The 21,112-nt window shown below is 37.6% G+C and overlaps 1 protein-coding gene across 5 annotated transcripts in view; it reads right to left on the reverse strand.

The window, feature by feature from the left end:
* Positions 1-21,112, reverse strand: part of PRELID2 (PRELI domain containing 2) — a 586,088-nt gene that overhangs the window by 473,937 nt on the left and 91,039 nt on the right. For 2 of the 5 annotated variants that reach the window (XM_070793739.1, XM_019965169.2), the window contains one exon: positions 1-21,112. This exon is cut by the window's left edge and continues 45,450 nt beyond it; it is cut by the window's right edge and continues 13,419 nt beyond it. The exons of the other annotated variants lie outside the window; for them this stretch is intronic. The gene's annotated coding sequence lies outside the window, so the exon portion shown is untranslated. 5 annotated transcript variants of the gene reach the window in all.

Below are 21,112 nucleotides of genomic sequence, written 5' to 3' on the forward strand. Positions count from 1 at the left end.
TGTATCTTCCTGTCATCATCAGGAGCAGGGGGAGCTTCTGGGTCCACCTCAGAACTGCCTCGCTCTGAAAGTACAAGACGTGGCTTCTTTTTCTTCTTTAGCTACATACTCACTCTAGTGGAGCCCATCCAAACCCCTGGGTTTTTGTATGTTGTTGTTGTTGTTTTAATATTTATTTATTTGGCTGCATCAGGTCTCAGTTGCCGCATACAGAATATTCATTGTTTCATGTGGGATCTTTCTCTAGTTGGGGCACATGGACCTAGTTTCTCCACACCATGTGGGATCTTAGTTCCCCAACCAGGGAACTCACGTCCCCTGCATTGCAAGACAAATTCTTAACCACTGGACTACCAGGGAAGTCCCCAACCCCCTGGTTTTAAATACCACATTTGTATTGAGGACTGACTTCCCTGGTGGCTCAGATGGTAAAGCGTCTGCCTACAATGCAGGAGACCTGGGTTTGATCCCTGGGTCAGGAAGATCCTCTGGAGAAGGAAATGGCACCCCACTCCAGTATTCTTGCCTGGAAAATCCCATGGACAGAGAAGCCTAGTAGGATACAGTCCATGGGGTCTCAAAGAGTCGCACACGACTGAGCAACTTCACTTTCTTTCACTTTCTCTGTGTTGAGGACTTCTGTATCTCTCCTGGAACTCTCTCATATAATCAAGTCTCCATTTGCCATCTCTATTTGCATGTTTAATAGGAATCTTTACAACAATCAAAAGAGAATTTTTTTCCCCCAGACCTCAGTTTTCTTCAAAGTGCATAGCATCACCATTCACCAGTTAACTCAAGACGAAATCTAGGAGTTATCCTTGGCTCTTTTACTTCCTTCATGCCCCACAATTCAGTGGCAGATCCAGGTAACTCTATCTTCAAAAGAATCTCAATGACCATTTCTTCTCCACTGCTCCTACCCTACCCTGAGCCATTACCATCTCTTGTCTAGACCGTTGCTGTACCTCCCAACTGATCACTCTGATTCCATTCTCCCTAAAATCCATTTCCCAAAGAGCAGTCATATATTTTTTGAAACAGAGATCCAAGGAAGTCACTCTCCTACTTAAAACCATCCAGTGTTTCACACACTTGGAATAAAATCCAAACTCCCTACCCAGTTTACCAAGCCCCATGCAATCTGATGCCTGCCTTCCTCTCCTACTTCACTCTGCTCCCACTTCATGCATCACTATCCAGTCACATACCGGCTCATTTTCTATGCTTCCCACCCACCAAGATGTTTTCTGCCCTAGAGCCTTCAGGCATTGTCATTGACTCTCCTGAAATGTTCTTCCCCAGGGTCTCCTCACAGGTGGCTCCCTCCTGTCATTTAGTTCTCAACAGTAAACCTCTCTGTAGAGAAGTCTTTCTTCACTATCAATCCAAAGTAGTCCCCATGTCAAAGATCACCACAAATTGTATTGTAATTATCTGGATAGCACTTATGATGGATATTTTCTTATTTATTGGTTGGCATAAGTCTAAGACTTGTTTTCTAATACAGAACTCAAGAACTGCACCAGTGCTCACCATAGTCCACTAATGTCCATCTAGTACCTAGCACAGTGTCTAACTCACAGTGGGCTCTCAAGTATCTACTGCATGAACAGATTCAGAGTGTTGATAATACTGACTGGCTGCAATGCATATATCCATCAATAATGGGACACTTAAATAAACCAGGATGCATCTGGTCTGTGGATACTATATTGCTATTAAAAATAATTACATAGAAATATGTAAGATGACATGGAAGAAATATTAAAAGAAAAAAATAATCTGAAACATATGTTTATTATTATCCCATTAATACTTATTTTAAAAAGTCATATGTAGCTAAGTAAAAGGAGATCACATACTCTTTGAGTCCACATACATGAAATATCAAACTACACAAGTACAGTGACTGAAAATATATTAGTGCTTGTGCAAGGCTGAGGAAAGAGAAAAATGGCAAGTTACTATTAGCAGGTATGGGTTTTTTTGTGGGGTGATAAAAGTGATCTGGAAGTAGATAGTGACGATAGTTGCATAATTTTGTGAATATACTAAAAACCACTTCATTGTACACTTTAAATTGGTGGATTTTATGGCATGTGAATTTTGTTTCAATAAACATTTTAAAAGCAACTAAAGTAAAATGTTATTTAATAGATAATCATTTAAATACAAAGAAGGGATGGAGAATGCATAGAAAACTGTTGATAATGGTAAAAGGAAGGGCAGGTAGACATAGAAATAAAATAAAAGAAGGGTCTTTCTGTCTACTTTACATCATTTGAATCATATGATTTGAATAATTTATAATTAAATGTTTTATTACTTAATTTAAAATAAATAGCATAATAAAAATAATGAAATTTAAAAATTCAAGTCAAGTTAGTAAAATATATGTTTGTCTTTTGTTAGTCAACTCACCAAGTTATTAAGATCAACAGATATCTAAAAAAACTGAAAACAGAACTACATATCATCCAGCAATCCCACTTATGGGCATATATCTGGAGAAAAACATGGTTTGAAAAGATATATGCACCTCAATGTTCATTGTAGACTATTACACTAGCCAAAACATAGAAGAAAACTAAATGTCCATCAACAGAAGAATGGATAAAGATATACATATACACACACACACACAGTGGAGTATCACTCAGCCATAAAAAAGAACAAAATAATGCCATTTGTAGCAACATGGATGGATCTAAAGATTATCATACTAAGTGAAGTAAGTCAGATAAAGACAAATATCATATGATATCATTCATTTATGGAATCTAATTTTTTTAAAAATGATATAAATGGACTTACTTACAAAACAGAAACAGACTCACAGATTTTGAAAACAAGCTTAATAGTTACTAAAGGGGAAATGTGAGTGTGGGAGACAAATTAGGAGCTTGGGATTAACATACACACACTACTCTATGTAAGATGAATAACCAACAAGGACCTACTGCATAGCACAGTGAACTATGTTAAATATTCTATAGTAACCTATATGGGAAAAGAATCTGAAAAAGAATGAACCTATGTATATGTATAACTGAATCACTTTATACATCGAAACTAACACAACATTGTAAATCAACTATCAGTTCAGTTCAGTCGCTTAGTCGTGTCTGACTCTTTGTGATCCCATGGACTGCAGCACGCCAGGCCTCCCTGTCCATCACCAACTCCCGGAATTTATTCAAACTCATGTTCATTGAGTCAGTGATGTCATCCAACCATCTCATCCTCTGTCATCCCCTTCTCCTCCCGCCTTCAATCTTTCCCAGCATCAGGGTCTTTTCCAATGAGTCAGTTCCTCGCATCAGGTGGCCAAAGTATTGGAATTTCAGCTTCAGCATCAGTCCTTCTAATGAATATTCAGGATTGATTTCCTTTAGGATGGACTGGTTGGATCTCCTTGCAGTCCAAGGGACTCTCAAGAGTCTTCTCCAACACAGAAAACCACTAGACCTTTCAGTAAATCAACTATACTCCAAAAAATTAATTTTTAAAAAAGATCAACAGATATCATACAAATGAAAGGATTTCAGAGAAATGTTTCTGCTCCTCAATACATGTGACCTTCAGAGGCTGAATATTTTCTCTTCTGTGCTACAATGACTTTTTTGGATTCAAAATGAGTTTTAACATAATACTACATATATGTATATTGAATGAGAGTTGGGCAGCACCTATAAACATTTATATACATATACATATATCTCACAGTGAAGTAAGAACAATTGAAGTTCATGGACAACAAAGAATAAATCTGACATTACTATATTTTCTTATTTTTATTTTACCCAAGTACAAAATAAAATGCTCAAAATGCAACAGTGAGAAAGCAGAAGCACTACTTATAGATTATATATAATTCTCTACTTAGAAAAACAAGCATAACCTGAAGACAAACTACTAGAAAAAAATCAGAGTTTAGTCATGCTGTTAATATTGACTGACCTACAAAAATCAATAGTATTTCCCAATATCAATAATAACCAACAGAGAATGTAATAAGCAAGAAACATTAAATATTTATGAATTCAGCTAAGCAACAAATCTTAATACCACTCTAAAATATAATTTTAAAATCTAATAAAGAACATAAAAGGTGATCAGAATAAATGACAATTATAATAATCTTCAAATTTAAACTTTCCCATCACTAATCTCTAAATTCCCAATAAAATTTCAACTTAAACACCTTTGAGAAATTCATCACATTTACTCTAAAATAGGAAAGGTCAGTTCATAGCTAAGTCAATTATAAAACAGAAAATTAAAAAGCTGTCCACTATAAATAAAGCCATGATACCAGAAAAATAGACCAATGGAACAGAATAAATGTATCTCAAAAACACAGTCATCTGTACATGAATATCTCATATATGACAAAATACAAAAAAAAAAAAGAAAGAAAACAATTGATTGCTCGAGAGAGAATATAAGGAGAACTTCTCTGGCAGCACAAGGATAGGAATCTGCCTGCCAATGCAGGGGACACAGGTGTGCTCTGGACTGGGGGAAGATCCCACATGCTCAGGAGCAAACAAGCCCATGCACATCAACCTCTCAGCCAGCACCATAGAGCCCACCTGCCACAGCTACTGAAGGCTGCAAGCCCCGGAACCTGCGCTCCACAACAAGAAGCCCCCGAAATGAGAAGCCCGCACATCACAGCAAAGAGTAGCCCTCCTTGCCACAACTAGAGAAAGCCCGTGCAAAGCAACAAAGGCCCAGAACAGCCAACAGTAAAACAAATACATCAAAAATGTTTAAAAAAGAAAAAGAGTATAAGGAAAACTTACTACATGGAGAAAAATAAAACCAAAATCCTTCATAACACCATATAAAAAGGGAGAATCTTGATAGGTTTATGAAGAAAAGGCAACAAATGGAGTATAATCTGCAAAAACACTGAATCACTAAGCTGGAAACCTGAAACTAACATTGTAAATCAACTATACCACAGCTTTAAAAAGATATAAAAGCAACAGAGCCATTAGGCTAACTGAAGAAAATATCTTGGATTTTACAAATTAATAACAGAAATTAAATTAAGGGCTATATTATGGAGGGGGGAAGTGATTTATTTTGGTTGCTGCACATTTAAGGATTTCTGTTCCTGAGTGGATTGAGGAAATTAGTGGCAACTTACTCAATCACAAAGGGTTCTCCCCAAGAAAAAGGCCATGCCCAGGAAAAAGAAATGCAAAAAAGGCAAAACTGTCTGAGGAGGGCTTACAAATAGCTGAGAAAAGAAGAGGAGGTAAAGGCAAAGGAGAATACACATTTGAATGCAGAGTTCCAAAGAACAGCATGGAGAGATAAGAAAGCCTTCCTCAGTGATCAATGCAAAGAAATAAAGGAAAACAATAGAATAGGAAAGACTAGAGCTATCTTCAAGAAAATTAGTGATACCAAGGGAACACTTCATGCAAAGATGGGCACAATAAAGGTCAGAAATGGTATAGACCTAACAGAAGCAGAAGATATTAAGAAGAGGTAGCAAGAATACATAAAACTATACAAAAAAATATTTTCATGACCCAGACAACCATAATGGTGTGTGATGACTCACCCACAGCCAGACATCCTGGATCGTGAAGTCAAGTGGGCCTTGGAAGCATCACTATGAACAAAGCTAGTGGAGGTGATGGAATTCCAGTTGAGCTATTTCAAATCCTAAAGATGATGCTGTGAAAGTGTTGCACTCAATATGCCAGCAAACTTGGAAAACCCAGCAGTGGCTGCAGGACTGGAAAAGGTCAGTTTTCACTCCAATCACAAAGAAAGGCAATGCTAAAGAATTTTCAAACTACCATACAACTGCATTCATCTCACATGCTAGCAAAGTAATGCTCAAAATTCTCCAAGCCAGGCTTCACCATTATGTGAACCATGAACTTCCAGGTGTTCAAGCTGGATTTTAAAAAGGCAGAGGAACCAGAGATCGAGAAACCCAGAGAGTTCCAGAAAAACATCTACTGCTTTATTGACTACGCCAAAGCATTTGACTGTGTGGATCACAACAAATTGTGGAAAATTCTTAAAGAGATGAGAACACCAAATCACCTGACCTGCCTCCTGAGAAATCTGTATGCAGGTCAAGAAGCAACAGTTAAAACTGGACATGGAACAACAGACTGGTTCCAAATCGGGAAAGGGGTACATCAAGGTTGTATACGGTCACCCTGCTTATTTAACTTATATACAGAGCATATCATGCAAAATGCAGGGCTGGATGAAGCACAAACTGGAATCAAGATTGCCAGGAGAAATATCAAAATCCTCAGATACACAGATGACACCACCCCTATGGCAGAAAGCAAAGAACTAAAAAACCTCTTGATGAAAGTGAAAGAGGAGAGTGAAAAAAGTTGGCTTAAAACTCAACACTCAGAAAACTAAGATCATGGCATCTGGTCCCATCACTTCATGGCAAATAGATGGGAAAACAACGGAAACAGTAGTTGACTTTATTTTTCTGAGCTTCAGAATTACTGCAGACGGTGACTGCAGCCATGAAATTAAAAGACGCTTACTCCTTGAAATAAAAGCTAGACAGCATATTAAAAAGCAGAGACATTACTTTGCCAACAAAGGTCCATCTAGTCAAAGCTATGGTTTTTCCAGTAGTCATGTATGGATGTGAGAGTTGAACTATAAAGAAAGCTGAGCACTGAAGAATTGATGCTTTTGAACTGTGGTGTTGGAGAAAACTCTTGAGAGTCCCTTGGACTACAAGGAGATCCAACCAGTCCATCCTAAAGGAAATCAGTCCTGAATTCACTGGAAGGACTGATGCTGAAGGTGAAACTCTATTTGGCCTCCTGATGTGAAGAACTGACTCATTTGAAAAGACCCTGATGCTGGGAAAGATTGAAGGCAGGAGAAGGGGACGACAGAAGGATGACTGAACTGCACCGCTCACTCACTCTGCAATTCCCCTAAACAAATGACACAGATTCACCAGAAGAACAAGTACAACCACAGAAAACCCATCCCTTCAGCAAAACTAGAAGTGCCCACTGAAAGCATTAGTTCAGTTCAGTCACTCAGTCGTGTCCAATTCTTTGAGACCCTGTGAACCACAGCACGCCAGGCCTCCCTGTCCATCACCAACTCCCGGAGTTTACTCAAACTCATGTCCATTGAGTTGGTGATGCCATCCAGCCATCTCATCCTCTGTCGTCCCCTTCTCCTCCTGCCTTCAATCTTTCCCAACACCAGGGTCTTTTCAAGTGAGTCAGCTCTTCGCATCAGGCGACCAAAGTATTGGAGTTTCAGCTTCAACATCAGTCCTTCCAATGAACACCCAGGACTGATGTCCCCCAGGATAGACTGGTTGGATCTCCTTGCAGTCCAAGGGACTCCCAAGAGTATTCTCCAACACCACAGTTCAAAAGCATCATTTCTTCGGCACTCAGCTTTCTTTATAGTCCAACTCTCACATCCATACATGACTACTGGAAAAACCATAGCCTTGACTAGATGGACCTTTGTTGACAAAGTAATGTCTCTCCTTTTTAATATGCTGTATAGGTTGGTCATAACTTTCCTTCCAAGGAAAAAGCATTAGTAGAGAGAGAGAAAAGTTCAGGGAAATTGTGGGGGAGAGAAAAGGAGTTGTTTGTCCACATCCTTGAGAGTTCCCCTGAAATTCAAAACTGTCTCTGGGTACAGAACTTAACACATGAGGCTGTCCTGGGCAGGTGACATGACAAGATCTGCACACCCACCTTCTAGAACCTTAGAAGTGTATACAGAGGCTTAACTGGGTTCAGTCATGTATACCATCCAGATGTTCTCCCCACAGTTAAAAGTATATTCCAGGGACAGTGGAGGGGCAAGGCCCCTCCAGTTGTCTGGATCCAGCTTAAGGATCAGTTGGCAGCCTCATCTTCTTATCCTCTTACAAGGGTAAAATTCTCTAAAAGTGAATGAAGATCACCTCCAGAAAGAGAGTTTTGTTGTTGTTGTTTAGTCATTAAGTCATGTCTGACTCTTTTGCGATGTCATGGACGGGTAGCCCACCATGCTCCTCTGTCCATGGGACTTTCCAGACAAGAATACTGTAGTGGGTTGCCATTTCTTTCTCCAGGGGATCTTCCTGACTCAGGGATCGAACTCCGGGTCTCCTGTATTGCAGGCAGATTCTTTACCACTGTCCCAGAAAGAGAAAATCTGTACTAATTGTGACGAAACTTAATAATAGGAATGATTACAGGGAAGAGACTTAAAGGTGACAAGGACCCAAGATAGCAGCCTCAGAAGGGCACAAAATCTGAAGAGGAATAAAAAATCACTTTACAGTCTGGGGTGGTAAGGATAAAAGCATGTCAAGGAAATTTGGCATCCTACCTGACAAAGGAAAATTTTTAAATATTTCAAATTGCAGTGCAGGGAATAAACACTGCAACTTGGCCACTTTGATAAACAGACATTAGAGAAACTATTTCACTTCACAGACAGAAGAGGAAGTTCTTGAATTAAACACTTATACAATCTGAATTGCCAAGTAGGTCTACAAAATAAAGATTCAATATACACTACTATATATAAAATTGATAATCAACAAAGACCTACTGTATTAGCACAGGAATTCTACTCAATATTCTATAATAACCTATATGGGAGAAGAACCTGAAAAAATGAATATATGTACTTGTATAACTGAATTACTTTACTATACATCTAAAATTAACACAACATTATAAATCAACTATACTCCAATATAAAATAAAACTTAAAAAAGTAAAAAAAAAAAAAAAACCAAAACGATGTTCATCTTTACAAACTGGGAAGAATAAAACTGAAACTTAAAATTGAAACAAACTGGTGAAAATTCTCCCACACCACCCTAAAAGCAATAAACAAGTAGAAAAAACTATAGCATAATGCATCAAACTAAATCCAGTATTTTCCAACAAGCATGTGGAAATATGAAAAAAATACCTTGAATCAGATAACCAAAATCTAAGGAAGCGAAATGACCATAAAGCTGGAAGAAATATGGAAAGAAATGGGAAAAAATAACAGTCTCAGAAATGAACAATTAAATTACCAGTTTTCCTAGAAAGATTATATTCAAATGAACAATTAATAAGAGGAAATAAAGTAGAGAAACAACCAAGATGATAAGAACATTTTTTAAAAGGGTAAAAAAGAAAGTAGTTTAAATGGAAGCTACATAAGGGAGATCCAATTACACAGAACTGGACTTTCAGGGGGAAAAAAAGCAATGGAATAGAACTAATATTTTAAAATATAATCCATGAAAAGGTTCAGGAAATTATAGAATATCTAAATCCATATACTAAATAGGCTCAGTAGGAATCTAGGAAAACTTACCCAGAATCATCAACCCTCAGATATATCCTAGTAAAAGTGTTAGATTTTCCAGATACAGAAAGAAATCTCAGATCTCAACAGCAAGAAAATTAAGCTGGTATCAAAATTTCCAAGAGTACCATACAAATCAAGGCAAGAAGAAAACAGGATGTGCAAGAAACTCAAGGGAGAGAAAGGTGAACCAAGGATTTTATATCCAGCTAAGCTGTTGTTCAATTTCAAGACATAAATAAAAAGTAACACACACATACACACACAAAACAGTTTTACACATTTAGGAACTTGGGGAATACTGTATTCACAAGTCCTTAATCTGCTAAAGGATAAATTTCATCCAGTCAAGTTATGACTGAGGAAATCTGGGCAAAAGGAGTAATGGTAAGGATTTAATATATTTAATTTAATCAGAATAATATAAAATGCTATATGTTTTGACAAAGTAAATATAATATGAATAAAAAGTACAAGGGAATGGAGAGGGGTAATGGAAAGAATAAATTCATTGATGTGGCACAAAGGAGTCCTCAAATCTTTTGACCTCCCAAGTCCTTGCACTTGTAAAATTTTTGAGAATCTCAGAAAGCTTTTATTTATTAAGTTATAGGAATCAATTTATTCCACTTTACAGATTAAAACTGAGAAGGTATTTATTTAAACATAATAAAAATAAGCCTATTATGGAAACATAAATAACATTTTTTATGAAAATAATACTTTTCCCAAAAAATATAATGAGAAAAGTGATACCTTTCACATTTTTGCAAATCCCAAGGCCTGGCTTAATAGCAGACACCTGGACTTTCATAGGGCTTACCCTCATAGCTCAGTTGGTAAAGAATCCACCTGCAGTGCAGGAGACCCTGGTTCAATTCCTGGGTTGGGAAGATCCTCTGGAGAAGGGATAGGCTACCTGTTCTAGTATTCTTGGGCTTCCCTTACAAGTTCCACACTTGTAGCTATTTGGTAGCTATTAAAGGGATAACAGGCTTCCTTGGTGGCTCATTGGTAAATAATTCATCTGGCAATGCAGGAAACACAGGTTTAATCCCTGGGTCAGGAAGATTTCCCTGGGGAAGGAAATGGCAAGCCACTCCTGTACTCATACCTAGAAAATTCCATGGACAGAGGACCCTGGCAGACTACAGTCCATGGGGTTGTAAAAGAGTCAGACATGACTCAGCAACTTAACAACAACAAAGGGATAACATCATCGAGTATCATGTAGCCTCTGGATGATGTTTGTGTGCATTCATAAGAAAATAAAAGTGAAAAAGTCATGTAAAGTCTTACTTAGTATTATGAAAATGGTTTTGATATCACAGACTCTGTGAAGGTTTCAGAGCCTTCAGTGGATCACACTTTGAGAACATCTGTTGTACACATAAAAAGGAGGAGTCAAATGTACATTAGAAACTGACACACTAGTTAATAAAGTTAACTAAGAAAACAGCAGAGAAGGACAGTTTAAAAGGCGTAAGCACAGAGGTTTTCAATAGATACCTAATCCTAATATCAGAAGTTTTTTCAATTAAAGACCAAAGCAAATGCATCTCCTACAGAAACAGAAATTTTAATAAAATGAGATAGTAATTATACTTGAAATGACAGAGACCCAACATAAAAAGTACATTAATATATGTGAGTTAGCTTAACGCATCTTTTAAAAATATTTCCAAAGTGATTCAAAGAAATAACAAATCTTTGCTATACAAGAGCTGCATCTGGGGAAAAAAGGTGATTCTGAAAGGCTAAACATAAAAGGATTGGATCCAGGCATAATAGGCAAATGAAATCAATACATACACAGTGCTTGCACCTGACATCAAATTAGGACACAAGCCAAAAAAAAATTACTGTGACAAAAAGGACACTATTAATGCTAAAAGCTGCAATTCAAAATAGAGATATAACACTCAGAAATATCTATGCACCAATAACACAGAAATCTTCTTTATATACAGCAGAAACTACAGGAGAAGCAAGTAGAAATACACAAAACACCCTGATAATAGATTTCATCAAACCACTCTAATTACAAAACGAGTAAGTATACAAAAATTATCAAGGCTACAAAATACCTAAACAGCATTCTCAATAAAATACAGTAGATCTTATGGAATCATCAAACATTAAACCCTGATAATGGAACATACATTGTCCTCTCAAGCAACATGGTACATTTACAAAACTAATCAACTTGTTAAGTCACAAAAAAAAGCATGAGTAAGTGGTATGGAGAAGAAATATTACAAACAACACTCCTTAATTATATTTGCAATAAAATAAGCAATAAATAACAATATTTAAAAATACAAAAACTCCTGAAATTAAATTTTTTTCTTGTAAAAAATTACTAAGTGACAGAGGAAATACAACCCCAAATTTCAAATGCAATAATGATGAAACTACTACAGATTAGAATCTATGGGATACATTCAAGCACTAATCAGAAAAGAATAATCAATTTATACACTTGCTGCTGCTAAGTTGCTTCAGTCGTGTCCGACTCTGTGTGACCCCATAGACGGCAGCCCGCCAGGCTCCGCCATCCCTGGGATTCTCCAGGCAAGAACACCGGAGCGGGTACTGCAACCTAAAAATACATCTTTTTAACTTTAAGTGAGCCCAGAACCCTCCACAATATTCTGAGGCTTACTTTCAAAAATTATTTTTTAAAAGAACAATAAAGTTAACAAAAATAAAGCACCAAGAAGAAAATAGATAAAAGTGAAAATATAGTAGAGAAGAAAAATATAAGAAATCTGATTAATAAAACTGTTTTTAAATGATTAATAAACTAGACATATCACTAATTCACCTGATTAATAAAAAAGAAGGCACAAATATATGAAGAAATGATAAGAAATTACCAATGAGAAAAAAATAAAAGCTTTCAAATCATGAGATTAATTTACATATTTCTTTGCAAATAAATCTGAAAACCTGTATTAAATGAAAAACATTTGATGAAATAAAGTTTATCAAAATTGACTCAAATAGAGTTAGAAAGCACTTTTTTTTTTTTTTGTCACACTGAGTGGCTTGCAGGATCTTAGTTCCCCAACCAGGGACTGAACATGGGCCTTGGCAGTGTAAGTGCTGAGCCCTAACCACAGAACCACCAGGAAGTTCCCAGGAAGCATTTTAAATGGACCAATGCTCATAGAAAAAAAAAGAGAGAGAGAGAGAGAAATTTAATCAAAGCCAGACCTCACAGAAAAGTCCACCAGGCCCAGATGGTTTTAAAAGGAAATTTTACCAAACTGTCAATAACCAGATAGGTCCAGTGCTACAAAAACTGCTCCAAAACATAGAAAATGAAGGAAAACAACTTTTAAATCATTTTATAAAGAAAATATCATCAGATCAGATCAGTCGCTCAGTCGTGTCTGACTCTTTGCAACCCCATGAATCGCAGCATATTGATGCCCAAATATGATATAGTTCAAAATTTTTAAAAATCAAATTACAAACATATAGTTTATCAAAATTAGCACAAAATACATTATTCATCACTATGCTATGAAAACAATATACAATAACCAAGCAGGATTGGTTCTAGGAATACCATGTGCACTCAATATAGGAAATGCATTACCATAAAATACCATAAATCTGAAAAAAAAATTACTGTTTTTACTTTGATGAATCCTAGAAACTTCTAAAAAACTCAACATCTATTCCCAGTAAATTCACACACACACACACACACACACACCATGATTCTGAAGCTCCATTCCTACTTACTGTAAAAACACTTCGGACGTGTACTTCTGAGATGGTCTCAATGATCCCCATCTCCACATATTCACTTCTTTGAATAGACCCCACCACATTATACAAATTATGGAAATGATGTGTAATATCCAATACTAAATTATATTTAAAAAAATATAGTTTCTACCTCATTCTCTCTGTGGGATCTTTTGTCCAGTGGAAGTCAGTTACCATGTTGTGAGGAAAGGACCGAGTGGTGAGAAACTACAGCCTCCAGCTACAGCCAGCCCCAACTTGTCAGCCACGTGAACAAACCATTTTAGAAACACCAGTGAAACCTCAGGTATCTGCAGCTCCACAGCCACTATCTTGACTACTACTTCAAGAGGGACCCTCAAGCCAGAATCACCCCACTAGACTTGACTTGAATTCCTGACCTATAGAAGGTGTGTGTGATAACGAATGATGATAATCGTTTCAAGCTATTAAGTTTAGAGGTGATTTGTTATGCAGCAATAGATAACTAGTACTGTGTGTACGTGAAACCTTAAAAACACCACTGAAAGGCAAAAAGTTAGATTCTAACAAATAAAGAAGAGCCCTTGTTCTTAGGAAAACTAAGTGTCAAAAGAAAGATCACTTCTTACACTAATTTATAAATTGAAGGCAATAACAAAAATACCAATAAGCTTTTTTTCATGAAGCTGGATAAGTTGTAATGAAAGTTCACCTGAAAAAATAAACATGCATGAAACACTGAAAAAGCTGTGATTCAGGAAAACACTGAAAAAGCAAAGTTATGAAAAGGGACTAATCCTACCAGATACTAAAACATTGTAGCAAGCTTCTATAATTAAAACAGTATAATACTGGCACACGAAGAGGCAGACAGACTGGTGCAATAGGATAGAGTGAGATGCCCAGATAGAGAACCAAGTACATATGGAAATTTAATACATAATAAAGATGGTCCTCCAACTCCTGGGCAAAGACAAACAATTTTTTTAAAAAGGTACTCACATAACTGGGTAGTCTTTTGGAAAAAGATACAATTAAATGCATCACATCGTATGTAAAAATAAGCTCTAAATGTATCCAGGGATTTAAATGTGAAACATAAAACTATACAAATACTAGAAGAAAACATTGCTGAATTAATCCATAGTGAAAGTGAAGTCGTTCAGTCGTGTCCGACTCTTAGCGACCCCATGGACTGCAGCCTGCCAGGCTCCTCCGTCCATGGGATTTTCCAGGCAAGAGTACTGGAGTGGGGTGCCATTGCCCTCTCTATAACATGGGTATAAAAAGAGAATTTCTAAATAGGACAAAATTAAGTTGAAAAAATTTTAAGATAAATTTTACTATATAAAAATTTTAAATGTTTCTCATGGAATAAAAACCACAATCAAAGTAAAATGGCAGAAGACAAAGTGGGGGGGGGGGGGCGGAATTTGCAAAATATACCACAGATAAGGAGATATTATTCTTAATATACTTTAAAACTGTTAAAATAAAGGGGGAAATGAGCAAAACTTCAAAAGAACAATGAATTTAAGGCCCAAGCAAATAATTTATGAAAAAGATATACAATGGTTCTTAGTCATACACAACTATTTCAATTTTACCCATAATAAGAATAAAAGCAAATAAAATTACACTGGATACCGTTTCTCTTCTATCAGGTTGGCAAAAAAGTAAAAAATCTTGGCAACGCTTTCTACTGGCAAGGCTACAAGGCAGTCTCTTTCACTGCTGATGGGAATGCAGATAATATAACCCTTATGCTGGGGAATTTGGCAATCTCTAACAAAATTACATATGCATTTCCTTTTAATTTAGCAATCTCAGTTCTAGGAATTTAGCCTGAAGCTAACAAGAAAATACAACCACATTAGGTTATCCATTGCAGCATTATTTGTAAATACAAAATCACTGGAAACAACCTAAGTATCTATATATAGGAGACTGGTAGAAGACATGATACACACAATGGCATGCTTTGTAATAAATAAAGGAGATCCCCAGATGAGTTATACTAAGTGAGTTCAGCATACGTGATCAGTGACAAAGGCATAGTGCATATATATTTATATATCCACAGTCACAAAGTGTCTACATAAAACTTAAAGGAGAATGGTCATTGATAGACTCATCTTAAGTGACCAGGGTTAACACTTTCAGTAATGGTAAAAATTGGTATCATGTACCTTCTGACATGATGCCCTGAGACACAATATTACCTTTGTAGTATTTCTACCAAAAAAAAAAAAATTATAATCATGAAAAAAAAAATCACACAAACTTGGCAACAGTCTATAAAATAAAATGTTAAAGCCAAGAAAGATAAAGAATTCTGAGGCAGAGAAGGAAAGAAAGGAGGGAGTGGAGGAGGAAAGAGAAGGAAGGAAAAAGGAAAGGAAGAAAGAAAGAAAGGAAATAAAAGAGATGGAACAGGCAGAATCCTGGACTAGAGGGAGAAAATAGTTATAAAACTCAACTTTGAGAAAATTGGCAAAATTTGAAGTTGGAGAGTGGATTAGTCAGTGTTCAACTTTCTGATTTAATGACTGCACTCTGGTTATAGTTTATTCCTATTCTTAGGAATGCGTGTGTGGTCAGTCCTATTTGACTGTTTGAGACCCATGGACTAGCCCATCAGGCTCCTCTGTCCATGAGATTCTGCAGGCAAGAATACTAGAGTGCCCTCTTCCAGGGGAATCCCCGACTCAGGGATCAAATCCACATCTTTTGCATCTCCTACATTGGCAGGTGAGTTCTTTATCACTGCGCCATGGAAATAACTAAGGTAAAGAAATAGATGCTTGCAATTACTTGTAACTGGTTCATTAAAAACATAAACTATGGATTGTGTTTGTGTATGTGTGCGCATACATATATATATATATACACACACATAAAACATACAAAGGAATAAGAAAGAATAATGAGCTAATGGAGCAAAATGTTAAAAGTAGTACATCTGAGCAAATAATATATTGAAGTTCGTATGTATTACTTTTGCAATTTTTCTGCAAGATTGAAGTTCAAAATACTGTTTTAAATCTGGAATTCTGTTTGGTAAGTGACAACAATGACAAAGTTCACTTGTGGTTGCAAGCATGGGAAAAGATATTTTGAATTTCTGAAACTCACAAGGCCTTGACTGAATGAAAGGAATTCTTGCAAAGCAACAAGAAAAACAAGAAACTCCAACAGAAAGCCATACAAAGGCTTTCTGACCAGATAATTTACAGAGGAGGAAATCCCCAAACCTGTCAAACATATAATAAATAAAGGGCTCAGAATCATGGATAGTTTGAGATATTCAAATTAAAAAAAAAAACAAACAAGGAGATATCACTTAACCCTAGCAATTCACAAATGTTAGAGTTCTAAACAAATCTAAGGGTTGGTAGAAATGTGGGGATGTAGAAACCCCTAGGAATTGCTACAGATACAAATATGGAAATATAAATGACATGGTCATTCCACCCCTTGGAATAGAATGGCACTCCTTAAAACGTTACTGGACACTTGTTAAAAATACCAAGGCTGACTTTATTACAATAGAGGAGAGAGACTATACTCAACTCTGCTGAAATAAAAGGCAGGAGAATCTTCAAATGCTGACATGAACTAATGGAAAGGGACTAAGGAATATTATGGGGAGGTTGGTTGATGTGACTGGGCCACCCATGTTTCCAGTCACTTTTCAAAGTTAGGCTCCTACCCTCCCACTGGTAGCCTTCCATGATTACATTTCAAAGAGATGACTCTCAGGTCCTAGAGAAAGATGTTTCTGGGTGGTAGAAATTTTACAAGTACCAGTTTTCTAAAATTGATGCCCTAAGGAAAGAGAGGAGGGGGCCTACAATCATGAACAAACTTGCCTCAATTTTAGTGAAGCTAAAGGGAGTGTTTGGGCAGTCTTGATCAACACCTATCAGCAATTCCACACCAGCAGATAGTTGACAGATTGACAGAAAGATGGATAGATAGACAGACAAGCAGATATGTATGAGTATGTCTACTGGAGATTATATTTAGGATCAGGGAGTTGGAACCCAATACCCAAGAATGGATAGGTCACCTATGGCATACACACACACACTTATTTAACAACCATTCTGCACCATATGCCCTTAGCCGAGTTTTTACATCAGCTATCACTTTTCACACTGACATCTTTCACCCTTCCACCTATTTTAGACAGGTTTTCTCCCAAACAGTAGGAATTACTCTACCCATATAGTGTGCATTGGTGTTTGTCTGGAAGTGACTCAGGTCTCTTCCAATTATATTCCACTGGCCGAAGAAATTCACTTGGTCATGATCAATTTCAAAGAAGGGAAGAGAAGTGCAATTCTACCATATTCCGCAAAGGTAGAGAATAAGTAATACCTATGAGTAGAACTAAGGACTAGAACACTCTCAAAATGCCCAACTAAGGTGGTTTTGGCTAGTCTCTTTTTTTTTGGTTTTGACTCTTATTGAATGACATAAAGATCCATGACAAGCAGTCATTTGCAGTTTTACTGAGCCATGATTTGAATCAATGTTAATGAGGGTTGGAGGTTGGTTGGAGAGAGCACCAAAGCAAGTCTCTTATCTGCAAATGAATCAAGCTAACTTCCCACCATCCATATCACATCACACTGCAACTTCATTGTTCTGTTGTTGCAAATGCACTAATGCTTAACGTACACTTAGGTTTCATAGGAGAATTTAACTGCTATACATTTGGGGACTATCAGAGTGCTTGAGGGGCTTCCCAGGTGGCACTAGTAGTAAAGAACCCACTTGCCAATGCAAGAGATGTAAGAGATGCAGGTTTGACCCTTGGGTCAGGAAGATCCCCTGGAGAAGGAAATGGCAACCCACTCCAGTATTCTTGCCTGGGGAATCCCATGGACAGAGGATCCTGGCCGGGTACAGTCCATGGGGTCAAAAAGAGTTAGATATGACTGAAGTGCCTTAGCACATGCACACAGAGTGCTTGAGACAGGTCCATTCACTGATTTGCCGATCATGTCTATTAATCGTAGCAAATGTTCATATCAACTACTGTTCTTGGTCATAATGCCTCCCCACTTACAAGTCACAGTGACTAAGATGCATACTGACTGGAATTCAGTGAGTCCAGTGTTATCAGAGAGAGACAGTCATGCCTCAAAGTGGTCTGGGTACAGTGGAGTTTTTATTCCAAAATGTGGAGTGGGACTTTGGAAAGAGCACAAGATTTGGAGCACAGAGGCTCGCTAGCTGTGTAATCACAGCTATGTGATTGAATCATTCTTAACTTCATTGTCTTTATTAGAAAATGAGGCTATAATACAGAAAATATGACTTTCTTCCTTGCCTCACTTTTTTTTCCTTCTACCCCTCCCTCCTGTTGAAATTATGCTATGCTGCTGCTGCTGCTAAGTCGCTTCAGTCGTGTCCGACTCTGCAACCCCATAGACGGGGAGCCCACCAGGCTCCTCCATCCCTGGGATTCTCCAGGCAAGAACACTGGAGTGGGTTGCCATTTCCTTATGCTGTGAGAAACTGTCAAATTTAGCAGAGAAGGGCTTGCTTGTTTCCATTGGAAAGATTATAAATACCTGAGCCGCCTCCTATGAAAGGAGGCAAAGGTTCTAAAGGTCTTCCTTCCCCATCTCAGCAGAGGACCCCAGGTCCCTGCTGCCAGGATGGAGCCACAACCCAGGGGAGGAGCAAACAGAGAAGGAGATCCAAGAAAAGCCTCTGAATGACCTGAAGGAAAGGTGGTTCCGTGATGTACAAAAGATGCAAAACCTATTGTGCGTCACCTTCCCTGTTTTCTTACCTGCATGTCTGAGTGGATACTCCATGTATGACCAATGGGTACAATAATAACTCTGTCACTCAAGGCAGCTGTAAATCAACAGCCTTTCAAATTATAAAGTGCTGCATGTAAATATAACACTGAGCTACAAGGGAAGCACAAGAATACTGGAGTGGGTAGCCTATCCCTTCTCCAGTGGATCTTCCCAACCCAGGAATCGAACTGGGGTCTCCTTCATTGCGGACAGATTCTTTACCAACTCTGCTATCAGGGAAGCCCATACATGTAAATATGAGAGATGATAATTTTGAGCTCAAGGATTATAGTGTGTGTAAGTATGCAATTCCTCCAGAGGGAACTGGGTGGGGGCATATTTGAAGTCCTTTAACATGCTGAATCTAGAACCATTACTTAAAGTTTTCATATTTAGAGCCTTTCTTTTGTCTTCTCTTTGTCAAGGACTCTCATTTGAGGAATGAGTTATTCCACACAAGCACAAAGAAATGCTTGATATAGAAAACGTCTCCAATTAGAAAAACCCACAGCATTAGAACTGGGAGAGTTCTTAGAGATCATTTAGGAAAATGTTGTCCCACGAACTTTATACAACGATGGACATGTTCTATATCTGGACTGGGCTATACAGGTGCAGCCTCTAGCCACATACGGCCATGAGGCACTTAAAATGTGGCTAGCACAACTGAGAATTTTTCAATTGTACATAATCTTAATTTAAATTTGAATTTTGAGAACAGCCCTCAGAACATGCATAAATTATTCTAAAATTATACGTGAAATGTTGAGTTTGCAAAACAACACAATCTTCCTGTAACATAGCTATCCAAGAATAAGTATTAAATAAACTAGGAAGGGTATCTACAGGGAGAATGGTGTAGGGCTGGGAATGAAAATGGTGATGAGAGGCGAAGGTAAAAACAAGAAGATAGCTTTGCACACAAAAATGAGAGCTGAACACAAACTGAAGGATTTAGTAACTCTGTACCCAAAGTACTAGAACGAAAGGAAAAAAAAAATGTCTGTGTGGATGTTTTTCAAGGTCAGACTTAGCATTCACCAAATTCTCAAAAAGGCTGAAGACTTCCACCAAAATGTCAAGAATCTCTGAGCTAGGGGAGAATAACCTCCAAACAGATGGGATAGGAATGGAATGTGGACTGATTAAATAATAAAAGGACAATCCTTTACCTGACCATGTGGTTGACAGTTCTCTGGTTAACCAACAAAGTGAGACATTTTATCTTACAGTGGGAAAACAGTAAAAAATAGTACTCAAACATTTTAAGGAGAAGGCAGTGGCACCCCATTCCAGTATTCTCACCTGGAAAATCCCATGGACAGAGGAGCCTGGTAGGCTGCAGTCCATGGGGTCGCTAAGAGTTGGACACGACTGAAGCGACTTAGCAGCAGCAGCAGCAGCAGCAAAAAACATTTTAAGTATCTCACTTCAACTTATATAAATTACATGTAAGTACCTTTGCCAGTCTTCTTGTGTGGAACCAAGGACTTTTCATGAATGCATCCATTGACTAGATTTCTGTATTACATTTCTCCCATAAATAAACATAATGCCTTTCTGATTCCCACTGTTTCTCTAAATGAAGCAAGAGCATAGGGACACTTCAGAAGCAACCTGAGTCCAGAATCCTTCTTGACTTTCTATAGTATCTAGCCCACATCTAACTCAAAAGCAATCTTTTTTCAATTTAATGCAATTAGTCTTTCCAATGGAAGAAATTAGGTTTCATAAAAACACCCCCTCTCTGCTCCCTAATGTTGATAGCTATGGTATGCAAAATGATCCCCCAAAGATGAACATGAGCTTCTCTGGTGGCTGAGTGGTAAAGAATCTGCCTGCCAATGCAGGATATGTGGGTTCGGTCCCTGCATGGGGATGACCCTCTGAAGTATGAAATGGCAACCCATTCCAGTATTCTTGCCTGGGAAATCCCATGGATAGAGGAGCCTGGCAGCATACCATAGGGTAGCAAAAGAGTAGGACATGACTTAGCAACTAAACAACAACAAAAAAATGACCATGCTCTAATTCTCAGAACCCATGAATATAATACTTTTTGGCAAAAGATGATAGCAGATGTGATTAAATCAAAGTTCTTGAGCTGGGGAGATTATGTCAGCTTACCCAGTGAACTCATGTCAATGGACATGAGTTTGAGTAAACTCCGGGAGTTGGTGATGGACAGGGAGGCCTGG

Source organism: Bos indicus, chromosome 7 (genome assembly GCF_029378745.1).
Source record: "Bos indicus isolate NIAB-ARS_2022 breed Sahiwal x Tharparkar chromosome 7, NIAB-ARS_B.indTharparkar_mat_pri_1.0, whole genome shotgun sequence".
In the NCBI taxonomy this organism is placed as follows: domain Eukaryota; kingdom Metazoa; phylum Chordata; class Mammalia; order Artiodactyla; family Bovidae; genus Bos; species Bos indicus.